The 13946-nt window shown below is 33.0% G+C and overlaps 1 protein-coding gene across 10 annotated transcripts in view; it reads left to right on the plus strand.

Moving 5' to 3' along the window:
• Nucleotides 1-13946, plus strand: part of SOX6 (SRY-box transcription factor 6) — a 585747-nt gene that overhangs the window by 118826 nt on the left and 452975 nt on the right. For 2 of the 10 annotated variants that reach the window (XM_041730063.1, XM_041730064.1), the window contains exon 3: nucleotides 2041-2122. The exons of the other annotated variants lie outside the window; for them this stretch is intronic. The gene's annotated coding sequence lies outside the window, so the exon portion shown is untranslated. The remainder of the gene's footprint in view (nucleotides 1-2040; nucleotides 2123-13946) is intronic. 10 annotated transcript variants of the gene reach the window in all.

Consider the following 13946-nt stretch of genomic DNA (forward strand, 5'->3'; position numbering starts at 1 on the left):
GTCCAAAATACTAATTTCCCTTTTGATTTTTACCTTGATCTGTGAATAATGTTAAAAGTATCATTTTATTTCCTAATATTTAGGGATTTTCTGGATATTTTTCTGTTATTGAATTTCTAATTATTTTGTTGGGTGGCAAGATCTAAAAGTGTAAATTAGGTAGGGTGGGTTGATAGTATTGTTCAGGTCTTCTTCTATATCCTTAATGATCTTTTGTCTACTTGTTCTATCAGTATCTGAGAGTGAGATATTGAAAACTCTGATTATAGTTCTCCTTGAAATTTTATTAGTTTATCTTTCTTGTATTTATTGTTTTTTTTAAAAACAGATTTATTTATTTATTTGAGAAAGAGAGCTCATGCATGTGCACAAGTGGGGGAGGAGCAGAGAGATAATCCCAATCCCAAACAGACTCCCTACTGAGCAGCTGAGCCCACAACACTGAAATCATGACCTGAGCCTAAAAGAAGAGTTGAGTTGGATGCTCAACGGACTAAGCCACTCAGGCACTTTTTTTCTTGTATTTAGAAGCTCTGTTAGGTGGATGAATGAATTGACTCCTTTTATCTCTAGTGTTATTCTTTGCTCTTAAATCTACTTTGTCTGAGAGTCACTGCAACTTTCTTTTTATTCATGATACTATGGGTAATATTTTTTCATCTTTTCAGTTTTAAAGTATTGTGTCTTCATTTTAATGTGAATTGGTGTAAACGGCCTGTAGTTGAGTCTTGCTAAAAAGCAATAAAGTATGACAATTCTTCCTTTTTAATTTGGATATTTAGATCATTTACACTTAATGTGATTACTGATGTGGTTGAATTTAAATACATGATCTACTCATTGTTTTCTATTTGTACCATCTGTCCATTATTCCCTTTTCCTGCTTTCTTTTAATTTATTGAGATTTTTTTAAGATTTAAGATTTCACTTTTATTTTTTGTTTTAATTACATTTTAGTGATTGCTTTTGAATTTATAACAACCTTATATGACTTATCACAGTCTTATTTCAAGTAATATTATCCCACGTCACATATAGCATAAGAATTTTACAATAGTATACTTATATTTCTCTCTCCTAGGCTTTGTACTTTTGTCATGCACTTTACTTCTGCATATGTTATAAACTTAAAAATAGTTATTTATCCTTTGATAGTCAATCATATTTTAAAGAGATTTAAGAAATAAGAAAGTCTTTTATACTTACCACATATTTACCATTTTCAGTGCACTTTGTTCCTTTGTGTAGATTTGATTTCCATTTGGTAACATTACCTTCTGCCTGAAGAACTTTTTCTTTAAAGATTTATTTTATTTATTTGAGAGGGAGAAAGAGAGAGTAGAGAGAAGGGCAAAGGTAGAGGGAGAAAGAGAATTTCAAGGAGACTCCTTGCTAAGTAGAAACTGTGACATGGGGCTTGTTCTCACCAACCCCAAGATTATGACTGACCAATAATCAGGAGCTGGACACTTAACTGACTGGACCAACCAGATGTCCCTCTACTTTTGTATTTCTGAAAAATCAATATTTTGCTGTGTATAGAATTTTTCGATTCAATTTTTTGTTGCTCAGTAGTTTAAAGATATCACTCCATTGTCTTTTGGCTTGCATTTTTTTTTTTAAGCCAGATACAATTGTTATATATGTTCCTCTGTATGTGATGTGTTGTTAGAGGCTTTTAAACTGCTGAGAATACAACATACTTTTGGGAATAGGTAAAATTTAGAAGGAAGTGGTAGGAATAGATTAACTGAGAAGAAGCAGATAGGGATTCTAGGATTTAGGCAGCATAAACACAAATAGTATAGGCCATAAATAAATGTAATATAACTGAAAGAACAAATGGACCTTGGAGTTGGGTTAATAGGGCTTTGCTCTCATCACCACTTGGTGATGAGAAATACCTTTGCCTATTTGAAACTTAATGCCCTCATCTATAAAATGGGTGTGGTTGTTGGGAAGATTATATGATGCATAGAGAAGATTTATTTTATATCTGGCAGATAGTGGGTCCAATAACGATTAGTTTCTTCTTTTTAGACATTCTATATCTTCTGATGAGGAAAGAAAAATGCTTCAAGAAGGACTTTGTGACCCCTCATCACTTTGTATAAGAGCCCAGGTATAATATATATAATTTATGAGTATAACTAATGTTCCCACTTATTTCCTATTTCCATGGCAAGTGAAGATTGCATTGCTTTTTGTGGTCCAATACTAAGGCTTAGGTAACATTAACACTCAATCTCTTTACATCTTCTACTTTTAACTTGTATTTAAAAGTATTGGGGGAATCCCTGGGTGGCGCAGTGGTTTGGCGCCTGCCTTTGGCCCAGGGCGCGATCCTGGAGACCTGGGATCGAATCCCACGTCGGGCTCCCGGTGCATGGAGCCTGCTTCTCCCTCTGCCTGTGTCTCTGCCTCTCTCTCTCTATCAGGAATAAATAAGTAAAATCTTAAAAAAAAAAAAAAAAATAAAAATAAAAAATAAAAAAATAAAAGTATTGGGATTATTGGCTAAACTTTTACATACAAATTAAACCATTTTACTACCACAATTCAATATTTTTTCAGGAATGCTTCCTTTAATAAGGGACATATATATAGAATTAAGAATTGGAAAGATAAGTATCAAACCCTAAATTTTCCCAAATCTTGGATTCCTTTGCATTTATTTATTTATTTATTTATTTATTGAGGTATCATTGGTATATAACATACTAGTTTCAGGTGTAAGTTTTTGTTTTATTAATAGAATCAGTTTTGATTTCAATCTCCTATCACAGAAGTGATATAAGATACAAAGTTTAGAAACCCTTGACCTTAAAAAATAATGATCCTTTAAGTCTCCAATCACTTTATATAAGACTATGGTAATGTGCACTTACAGAAATATTTTGGATACATAGGGATTTAAAAGTGATTTAGCATAACTAGAGAAAAGAGAAATCTTTTTATTTCTTCACTGAAGGAAAAATTCAGAACTAGTTAACTAACTCTGTATTTGGTTAAGGGAGCTAAAGAATTTGCATAGTTAATAAAATAAAAAGTGATAAACCATAATAGTTTGGAAGCCAATTTTAGCACTATTTTTGGCTCTTGAATACTTATATTAACATATACAACTCATAGGTATAGTACATAATGCTGCCAATCCTGCCAAGTGAAGAACCACCTCTCATCAACTGCTGGATGTTGAGTTAACAAGGATTTAGCATAGGACGGCACCTGGATTCATCTGCCCCCTTTGTTGTAGATGGGTTCTTTGCATTTGTGAACCTTCCATTGACCTTGATGACAGTTTGCTTGGTTGAGAGTTTCCTTATTTTTACCTTAAGATGTTGCCCTACGATGCTTGTAAACATGTTCAGAAGCTGGGTTTTGATGAATCACACAAAACTCCTCTATAGGGCATGAACTGAAACTGAGGAGGTGACAATATTAATAATTCAGCATTTGGCAATATTGTGGGTATTAATGCATTTATAGTTCAGCTTGACAAACTGTGGCCCTATAACATGTAAAAATGAGTTTAGTTGTTTCATTTTAATTTCAATAAATATGGTTTATACTTTTTTCAGCCTGTATATGTGATAAAGAAAATATGACTCTCCCCTTAGAAATGCAAGGTTCTTTGCCTATGTGACTATGTTGTAGATTTTTAAAAATATGAATTATAATAAATTGCCATCTTGATTTAATGAAAATAATGTTAGGAGTTTTTATATTACATTATGGCTTATTAGGGATATTTTAAGTTGCCCATTTATTCAAAATTTCATGATGAAGTACCTGTTTTGGTATTTCAAGTAAACATTTAACTCCTAACTTTAAATAACCAGTAAATATATGTACTCAATGCAGGTAAACTATATAAAGCATTTATCAGAAAAAATGAAACATGCTAATAATAGTAAATACTTATAATAGCTAAGTATATTCAGTATTTAGGACTTAAGGTTATTTCACAAAAATTACTTTCATGGAAGAAATAAATATATCTTCTTGTATTAAAATGCCATAAGAATGACAAAATTTCTATTAAATTATTAGTAACTCCAGGACACACCTCATAATTTGTGTGGCCTAGAAATAATATGACAATGGCTAGAGTGGAAAGATCCTGTTCCTTAAAATATGGTGGCTCTTTGAACTGTCTGAATAGTCTATGTCCTTATGGCACATACCAAATACATCTTACAATTGCAAAGGAATTATTTTTAGATATCTAACGTAGCCTCTTTTGGACTAACATAACCACTTTGTTGTCAGATTTCCCTTTTTAACGTACGTACATGAGACATTCAAATTTTCATATAAACAAAAAACATATTATTTGATCCTTGAAGTATTTGTGTCCATATTTTTACCTACAAATTCTTCTTATTATGTTCAAGTTGAATTACAAGGAGGAAAAGCTTATATATTTAAAATAACCTTTTGTGGCTATAAGATGTGGTTTATATTACTTGGTAAAAGACACTGACTTAATAAAACTGAAAGGAAATAAATTAAATGGAAACTGTTTTGGCTGCTTATAAAACTGATTTTAACTTTTAATAAATTTTAGTATAGTCAGAGACTATGTCTCAATATTATATTTTCACTAACATAAATGTACAATTATGTCCACATGATGAGTATGTGGGGTTAATGATGGTAATTTGCCACCTGTGTCATGAAACAGCTCCTTTTGATCCTTATGTAAAAATTTCCATAGTTTTCTTGGTAAGTCGTTAGAGTTAAAAAAAATCTGAATTAAAAAGAAAAAAAATTAATACTATAAAAATCTCACTCTTGCCAAAAAATGAATCATGCATAAGATCTGAAAATAAGTAGAAAATAATTAGAGGTATATTTTAGATAGCAGATTGGATCCATTCAAAGAATTTGTGGATTGTCTTTATTATGCTATGGTAATAATAAATGGCATTGTGCTACAAGCTTAGTAATAAAAATGGAATAGATTTTAAAACACAAGCTACTTTAGTAACTTAAGCTCAATTTCTCTCCACTTCTGTATTCGTTGCAAAGGAGAATGTACTACATCTCTGTGAACAACCTGAATTTCTCTTGCCCTGGAAAATCATAAAGTCCAACTTGGCTTTTGACACAGTCTAAGCTACTTGGATTAGGTAAAACTGATCTTAAAAGAGAAAAATTGGAGACTCAGCAAACCCCAGCAGATATTTTGACGCACTCTTGGAGCTGATAAGAGTCGTCATAAATTTAAACATTACCTTTCCTAGCACAGAAACTTCACTAATAAATGGCTTTGAATATTTTATGAATGATTGAGGATGCTGTTTGCTAATAAGTCCTCTGGAAGCTATGATTTTTGGGGGATGGTTTTGCTTTTGGTAGAAGGAGTGTTGAAGAGAAGGTACTGATGATGTGTCATATAATTTTACAAGTTGCATAACTGCTTTTAACTATGAAACTATCTCTGATTAAAATAACAATTGAGCTTGTAATTTTTTCTGAACAGCTGCTGCTACGGGGGGTCATTACCTTGGAGAGCTTGAAAATAATCGTACTCCTGGTACATGAGTTATGTAGTCTTGTGTTTTACAGCAAAGCACAAAGTTTAAAGCCTATAGAAGAATGTTATTTGAAAGCTGTCAAACCATGTTAAAAAAGACTGCATCGTCAAAAGGCCCTGGTGGCCACGATTCTGCATGTAGCCTTGTCTTATTCATTATAAAATGCATGTTTATAAAGTTCCACAGAGCATCCAATTCCCAATTCACTTATATCAGCAAGACTTAACTTGCTCATTAATCTAAATTCTTTTGCAACTTTAATCTACATGTTTAATTAATCATAAAATGAGGCGGTAAGTAATTTCAGCAATGTGTGGCTTGTTATCAGATGCATTTAATCACTCTTCTGTGAGCTCATTTGGAAACACCTGAAGATGTCGAGTGCAGTTTGAATAAGCATAAATTATTCTTTGTCAGTGTACTTCACTCAACTAATAAGACATTAATTTAAAAGGCACTGTTTGTCATTTTTAGATCTTTACCAATATTTTTAGCTTAGCAATATAACTCTAATTGTATATATGATTCACAACTAGTGCCCGACATAGGAAAGGGTAAGAGTTTAATTCATTTTTCTTATTTACATGTAATTATGTCATGTAATCTTAGTTTTTAATGAGGATTAACCATCTTGTAAGTATTCATATGCTTTTGGAATAAGGTACTAATGAATTATAGTTGGAAAAATTATTTGTTGGTACAAAGGTTTATGATTCCTTGTTTGTTGCCTAGGTTAGGTCTGAAAGGACTTGAAGTTTGGGAGAGGGCATTTATTTGAGGATATAGGTACTATACAGAGGTTATATCATGCAGATGCTAACCTTAAAAAAATCCAAGTAAAATAGTTACATTCAGCTATCTCAAGTAATAACATATAGTCTTTTTTTAGGACCAAATAGCCTGAAATAATGACAGTCCCATTTCTCCCCAGTCGCTTAACAATGTTACAGTTGATAATAGCATTTTTTAAAAAGCAAAAACCAAGAACAACAATAACAAAAAACCACTCAGAGTTTCAGAGGAAAAAAAAAATTCATGAGAGCTGAATGGGTTATATATCTTGATGTCACAAGTATAGGAATAAAAATTGCATTTTATAGGATGTCATCACCTGTCCTGTTTATGCCATGAGAGTAGTGACATACGGTAAGAATAATTATCTCAGTGGAAACAAATTTATTTACCTGCCGTGGAGCATCCCTGTTCATCTTACTCATGAACTCATCTCATTCATACGCTATCTATGGATTGTCAGCAGTGAGCCAGAGGGGATGATTCCTGAAAAGGGAATATTGGTTTGAGCTGAAATATAGCCATATTCTCCATTTTTATTTGATGTGCACATCTCCTGGGCTACTTCCCTTTCTTCGGGGATCTTTTACACTGAACTAACGGTTATTTATATGTCCATTTCTTGCCCTATGCCTCATGACTATGTTAAATTTTTTTTCCTGTTTTCCTTTCTAAGGGAAAACAAAATCCCAGAAAAACTCATTTGTATGGTTCAAGTCATACAGGCCATAGCAGCACATTACAGTAAAATGCCATTTACTCTTACTTCACTTAAAGCACTATAAGTTGTTTTCTTAGAACCACTAGTGAAAACCTCAGCCCCTGAGGCCTTTTTAGAATTATCCTTGAAAAACATTTCATTTGAACTTAGCTTTCTTAATAAGAACACTTTTTTTTTTAAATTTTTGAATAATCTTAGTGAATAAACACATACAGTCTAATATGAAGGTTTGCTGTCAGTTTTCTTAACAGGAAACCGGAAACTTTCCTAACTCCCCTTCTCTTGCCTAAACTTGAGATAATTTCTCCAAATGGATTTATTTTCTAGTTTGTTGTTTTGGATACAAAGAATGAACACAGTGTTCCCCTTCTCTTGCCCCAGCTGATGTGTGTGCAGAGGCTTGACCCATTTCCTATCAGGTCCTTCTACACAAAGACAATGATTATTTTATAAAAAGCTGTATGTTAGCTGTAGCTATTTGTCTGTAGATGTGCTTCGAGGAATATGATAAACTCAGTTCCATGCAGCTCTTATACTTAGATGTTTGAATATGTGCTTATGCAGATTTATATATATATTCATACTTGCTAATGTATGAAAAGACGGTATTAGGTTATACAGATGGTTAAGTGTGTATTTAGTTATTTCTCTGGAATTTGCATGAGAATGAGTTGTCTTATAGTTAAATTAACTTTCCTAGTGCCCTCAGCCTAGAAACTTTGTATGTTTTTTTAAGGCAGCATCTGAATCACTTATGTTCAGGAGAACATAATAATACACATGATTTTAAAAACTCTATACAAACATAATATTGACATAGTTATTCTTATTGCCATTATATTAACAATGTGTTATAGCCACTAATAATCCTTTGTTCATACCTACTTCAGAGAAGCACAATCATTATATGGTTTCACTCATACAGGGAGTATAAGAAATAGTGAAAGGGATTATAGGGGAAAAGAGGGAAAATGAGTGGGAAAAATTAGAGAGGGTGACAAAACATGAGAGACTCCTAACTCTGGAAAACAAACAAGGGGTAGTGAGGTGGGCGGGGGGATAGGGTGACTGGGTGACCAGCACTGAGGTGGGAATTTGACGGGATGAACACTGGGTATTATACTAATATGTTGGCAAATCGAACTTCAATAAAAATATATATATACATATATTCTGCTTCCAAATACTGTATTTGGAAATCCCAGACTTAATTAATAGTAAATGAGGAAGTAATTTATAATTTTCATATTGAATTCTTGCTTTTTAAAAAAATTTCCTCCCCCTTTTGTAAAGCATATGAACCTATTTAAAAAAGACTGCTACTTAGTTACCTGATTTTTTAGTGTATCTTTACCTATATCACAAAAAGACATCTCTGAAATATTCATAGGGCTATACTTGTAGGCAGTCTCCAATTTAATAATATAAAGCTCTGAAAGTTTATTGTTTGAAATTTGGAATGGATATTCTTATAGAAACCAGGTTATAGATGGTGACTCAGTTCACTGGGCAACCTACTGATACCCATTTACCCCATAATATGCCTGAATTATACTATTGACCATACTATAGTAGCTAACTAATATCTGTTAAATAGTTTTGGTATAAAGTCTCATTTTGAATCTTATTTTAATAACATTCTTTTGATGAATTTCTGGTGGTAGGATTTGATTTTTCCTACTTCCACTCTACCAGTGCATAGCAGTGGAAATGAAACACCCCTTGAAATGAAATTTAGGGGGTTAGGCTGACTTCCTGATGTCTCTAGCTGTTGAAAGAAAGTAACTGGGTATCCTGACTGAAGTAGGATGGAATTGATGACTTTGGTGGCCCTGGTATAGAGATGTGTGTCTGTTTTACAAATGAAGGGTATCCCATTGGAGATGGGATATATATTGATATATATTGTGATATATTGATAGATATTGGGAGAGTGAAGAAGGAGCATTTTAAAATTTTACACTAATGAGCCAAAGGGTGAAGAAGATCGATACTTTTGCTCATTCACCATGCCTCTTAGTATATTCCAAGTATATTCATTGTATATCTTGTACTTACTTGTTCCCACCCTCATAATTTTGGCTTTCAGTTTTTAAGTTATAGCACCAGTGAGAGTAGTTCAGTTTGAATAGGAAAATAATTTTGGAATACATTATTGATTAGATCTTATGTAAAGTGAGGTGATATAAGCATATAGGAAGAAGCTGAGGTTGACTCAATGTTAAATATTCCCAATACACAACAATTCTCCCAAATGAAGACCAGTTCATTCCTGTTTAACTACCTTATGTCCTTCAGTATCAGAAGAAAGCCATATGAAAGTGCAAATAGCTAAGGCAAAATTTATTTGGTTACACATAAAACATCATCTTGGACCTCAGCAATTGAATCATATATATCCTTTTTACTTCAGATCTGGCAAACGATATATTTTATTGATTGCCAAGGGGGCAAGTATGAAAAAAGGAGAGCTGTAGGGAGAAAATGAGAGAGCTGATATTTCAAAGACTCTAAAGATTTAAGTTTTAGTTTAGAGAAAACAGTTTGATGAGTTATAGGTAAAATAGAATTTGGTTCCTCCCCCAAAACACATGAGGAAAATTACTTGACAATACAAACCATATCTTTTTTTTTTTTTTTATAAACTGGGGAGTTTGGAGAAAGAAAAGAAAAGAAAAAAAAGGAAAGGAAAGGAAAGGAAAGAAAAAGGAAAGGAAAGGAAAAGAAAGGAAAGGAAAGGAAAGAAAGAAAGAAAGAAAGAAGAAAGAAATGTAGATTTTGCAAAGTGAAAACTCAGCTACCAAGTGAAAAATCTGATCTTTTATCATCTAAGCACATAGTTGGGTAACTCACAAACAGAACTACCCAGTGTATAGGTTGCAGTGGCAAGAAGCCAACAGTGAAATCAAACTCATAAGCACCCTATAGAAAACCCCTCAAATTACTGCTGTGCTGTTGCCAGCTGTACTGCCAGGGAACAAGAGCTGTACAGATTTCTGTGGAATGACTGGGTTACTTAACACAGTTTGATTGGCTCTGTTCCTACTCCTGTTCTCTTTGGTTGACAGCTGACCACCATACTAGTTTGGTTTGAAATAAGATTGAAGTGAACACAACCACTTATATGCACCTTCTTGTTGTATACTGCTCTCCTGCCTGCCATCCCAAATCCATACATACCCTATGTACCTTGCAAAAGGAGAGATAGATACAACAGTTTCTTTGAGTAAAGCACACTGAAAGCAGATGATGCTTTCCAGTCCTTTTATTCCGTGAATCCATCATATCTTTAGAAGAGTTATTTCCTTGGTCTTTATTTGTAAGTGCCTGAATTTATTGAATGTGAAAAGAATGATATCTTAAATTCTTTTAGTTTTGTTAACTTTTCTTCATTTTAAATAATTGCTTTCTTCATGATCCTAGAGCTGGAATGGTTATTCAAAAGCTATCTAGTATCTCTCTTGCCCTTGGATAAACTCTTGTAAGTAGCTACTTCTGTCTTGCAGTATTTTTAAAAAGAAGATATAAAAAGATATCCCAAGGGGCACTAGATGGCTTCAGTTGCTACATTCATGAATTAGAGAAATGAGCAAGTTGGTTGGATATTTCCCTGTGACATGAAACCCATTAATTCACATGTTCTAGTTCCCATTAAGGAGGCTTCCAAACCTTTTTTTTGACTGATTCAGAGTAAGGAATTTTGTTTTTAATTCTGACCAAGTATGTAATATAATATAACTGAAATAAAGTTTTCATGAACAAAACTTACCTTAATATGCATTAAGTGTTGTGTTTTCTTTCTTCTCCTTGCCTCCTCTTACTTTGTTTCTTCTTGTTCCCTTGCACATTCTCTCCTTTTCTTTTAAATAAAAAAAAATGCCAATTGGCACTCAGAAAACTGATTTTATTCATTAACCCATACTTAGAAAAATATTGCATTAAAATAAGCAAGCTGTTTTTTTTTTTTTTTAAGGCTTGGTCTTCATGTTCTTTGATCTACTATTGTTTTTAAAGAATTAAGTATCCTCCAACGGACACTAATTTTGTTACTTGTTTTGGTAATATTATTAGGAAGATAAATTTTATACTTCAGTAGTGGCATGTGATCTATTAATAACATCATGTATTAAGTGCTTAGTTGTACCAGATTTTGCGTTAAATACTTTCTATTTGTCATGAGAATTTTCTCATTTAATCTTCATAATTACACTGTGAGGTAGAAACTGTACTTATACTTATTTTTATAGTTGATAAAATTTAGGATCAGAGTAGTATATCAACCTTTCCAACAGTAAATAATAAATCTTAAATTCAAGGTTATTTGACTCAATGACCACACTATTTCTCTTAACTCTAATAACTCCTTAATTTTGGCTTCAAAAAGATTAAATGCCCTTGTAAAGCATCTGTATCACAGAGCAAAGAAAAAGAGACTTGTGATAATGATTACCATATATTTTTAATAATGTACATTGAAACTTCTTGATAAAATAATTTTCACTCTAAAAGAAAAATAGAAAAAGAATAAAGAAAGAAAACCCCCTCTAGAGCCATGAATACAAAAATTTGCTGTGTTATTTAACTGTTGTATAATTAAATCTTGTGAAAGCTTTCTTTTTAAGGAAAAAAGAAATATATATACATAGTCATACATCTTATGCTATAGGCCAGGATATTTTAGCAAGTCAGAGGAACTCAAACACGAATGAAGAGTGGAATTTTCCTTTCATTTTCTATAATAACTATGTTTGTTGAAGAGCAAAACAGAGGAAAAAATGACCATCGTGCCTGGTTTTGAAGAAAACTTGTTTATATGTGTAATACATTGGAGCAATTGTTTGAGATCACTGACTATGCAGAAATGTGACCACTGAAATTCTTAAGCAAGGTGTGGAGCTATCGACTCCATAAAACTAATTAGGTCAAATAAGAGTGAATATTTGTGAAGGTAATTCACTTAGCTCATTTTTCCAATCTGTCTCTGGAAAAGGGAAAATACTTAAGAAAGAAAATAATAATGGACACATTTGGCTTTTATGACTCTTTTATTTCTGTCTCCACCTCTGCCATATTCTTAGGGTTAATACTAGATAATTTCTATCTTTCTTTTCTTTTGCTCTTTCTGTATCTTTCCTTTCCTTTTCTATGACTTTTCTTTCCTCTCCTCTCTCACCTCTCTCTTCCCCTTTATTTTCTCATCTTCCCTGCCCCATCTTTCATTTTTATGTGCAATCTTTATAATCTAGATTATAACCTTCATTCTCTTGTTAGATGATTCTTTTATCTTCTTTTTTTAAAAAAAGATTTTATTTATTTATTCATGAGAGAGAGAGAAAGAGAAAGAGAGAGGAGAGAGAGAGAGAGAGAGAGAGAGAGAGAGAGAGAGGCAGAGACACGGGCACAGGGAGAAGCAGGCTCCATGCAGGGAGCCTGACGTAGGACTCAATCCCAGGTCTCCAAGATCAGGCCCTGGGCTGAAGGTGGCACTAAACTGCTGAGCCACCCAGGCTGCCCTCTTTTATCTTCTAAACAAAGTGGAATGGATGTTGTTTCTGTTAATTAAAGTGATCTTGAAAAATAACATCCTTTCTGCATTCTTGCATTCCACTCTTTCTCTCATAAACCAGATAGATTTCAGAAGAAATTTATTGTCCTATTTCTGGAAAATGTTGAAATGTTGACTTCTACTTTATATTTTATTGGGAGTAAGATGTATCTATGTATCTATGGTCTTTGACCACTAAAGAGAAAAACCAGCAATTCCATGTTAAAAATTATCACTGATCCAAATATTTCTGCCACAGTGACTATAAATGAACCTTTGTAAGTACACCCTTTTATACAAGGAGATGGACTTGTTCAATATGTGATTGCTATGTGATGCTACCCCAGAAGAGAATTTGAAAGGAGGCAGGTGTGCTAGATCTAAGCCTCATTGAACTCTAGGTCAGGATTCTAAAACCATCCCCCTCAAGGGTACTTAGACAAGGTGGAATAAGATGAACTTGGATTTAAAGATACCACAAAAACATGCTCTGAATTCCAGAGGAAGGTAAGGAGTACTTTCTATGATGGTAGAGTGTAATAAGACCATGATCAGTAACAGGTATGTGATTGAGATATTGATAAACCTGTCAAATATTGCTGTGGGTAGACAGATTTGGTTTATGAATAAAGATGTAAAAACACAGACATATGACTGCAACCATGTTGGGCAAATACACAAATATACAAAACATGGGGTAATTCTTAGTGCGTTGGTAGAGTGAGACACAGAATGAGAAAGCAAGCTTATCTATATTCAGATAAATGGGAGATGTTAGTTAACTAACTGTTAGTAACCAACTGTTAGTTGGGAAATAATTTTTAGAGTTGGTGGATTATATAAGTGATGATTTCCCTGGTTTATTGAGTCTAAAGTAATAGATCTAATGTTACTCTGCTGTTACCTTGTCTATTTTAATGTGAATCTTTAAGTAGAATCACACTTATACATTTTTAGATATGGATTCTATTCTTGATTCAGGATTCTTCTGCATCTTAGGATCATGTACTGCTATCAAGATGAAACCTCTCCCATAGCACCATTGGTTCTAATAGCTCTTAAAGGTAATTAAAATAATTGAATTTTATGATGGGGCAAATACAACAAGTATTATGAAATTGATTCCTGTGTGGAAGTTAACTTTGTTTGTTCTATACTTTGGGCTTTAAATCTAATCTTGACCAGCCTTAGTCACAAGGAGGAACTAGCTGAGAGAAAGTAGACACATTACCAGCAATCTATAATCTACTTAGGAAACTTCATCTGTCCTCTTTATCACTCTTGATTTCAATGTTTGTCCTTTCAACTATTTCTAAGAAAGATAGATACTTCACTTTGCTTTCCC

The sequence above is a fragment of the Vulpes lagopus genome, chromosome 15, assembly GCF_018345385.1.
Source record: "Vulpes lagopus strain Blue_001 chromosome 15, ASM1834538v1, whole genome shotgun sequence".
NCBI classification, from domain to species: Eukaryota; Metazoa; Chordata; class Mammalia; order Carnivora; family Canidae; genus Vulpes; species Vulpes lagopus.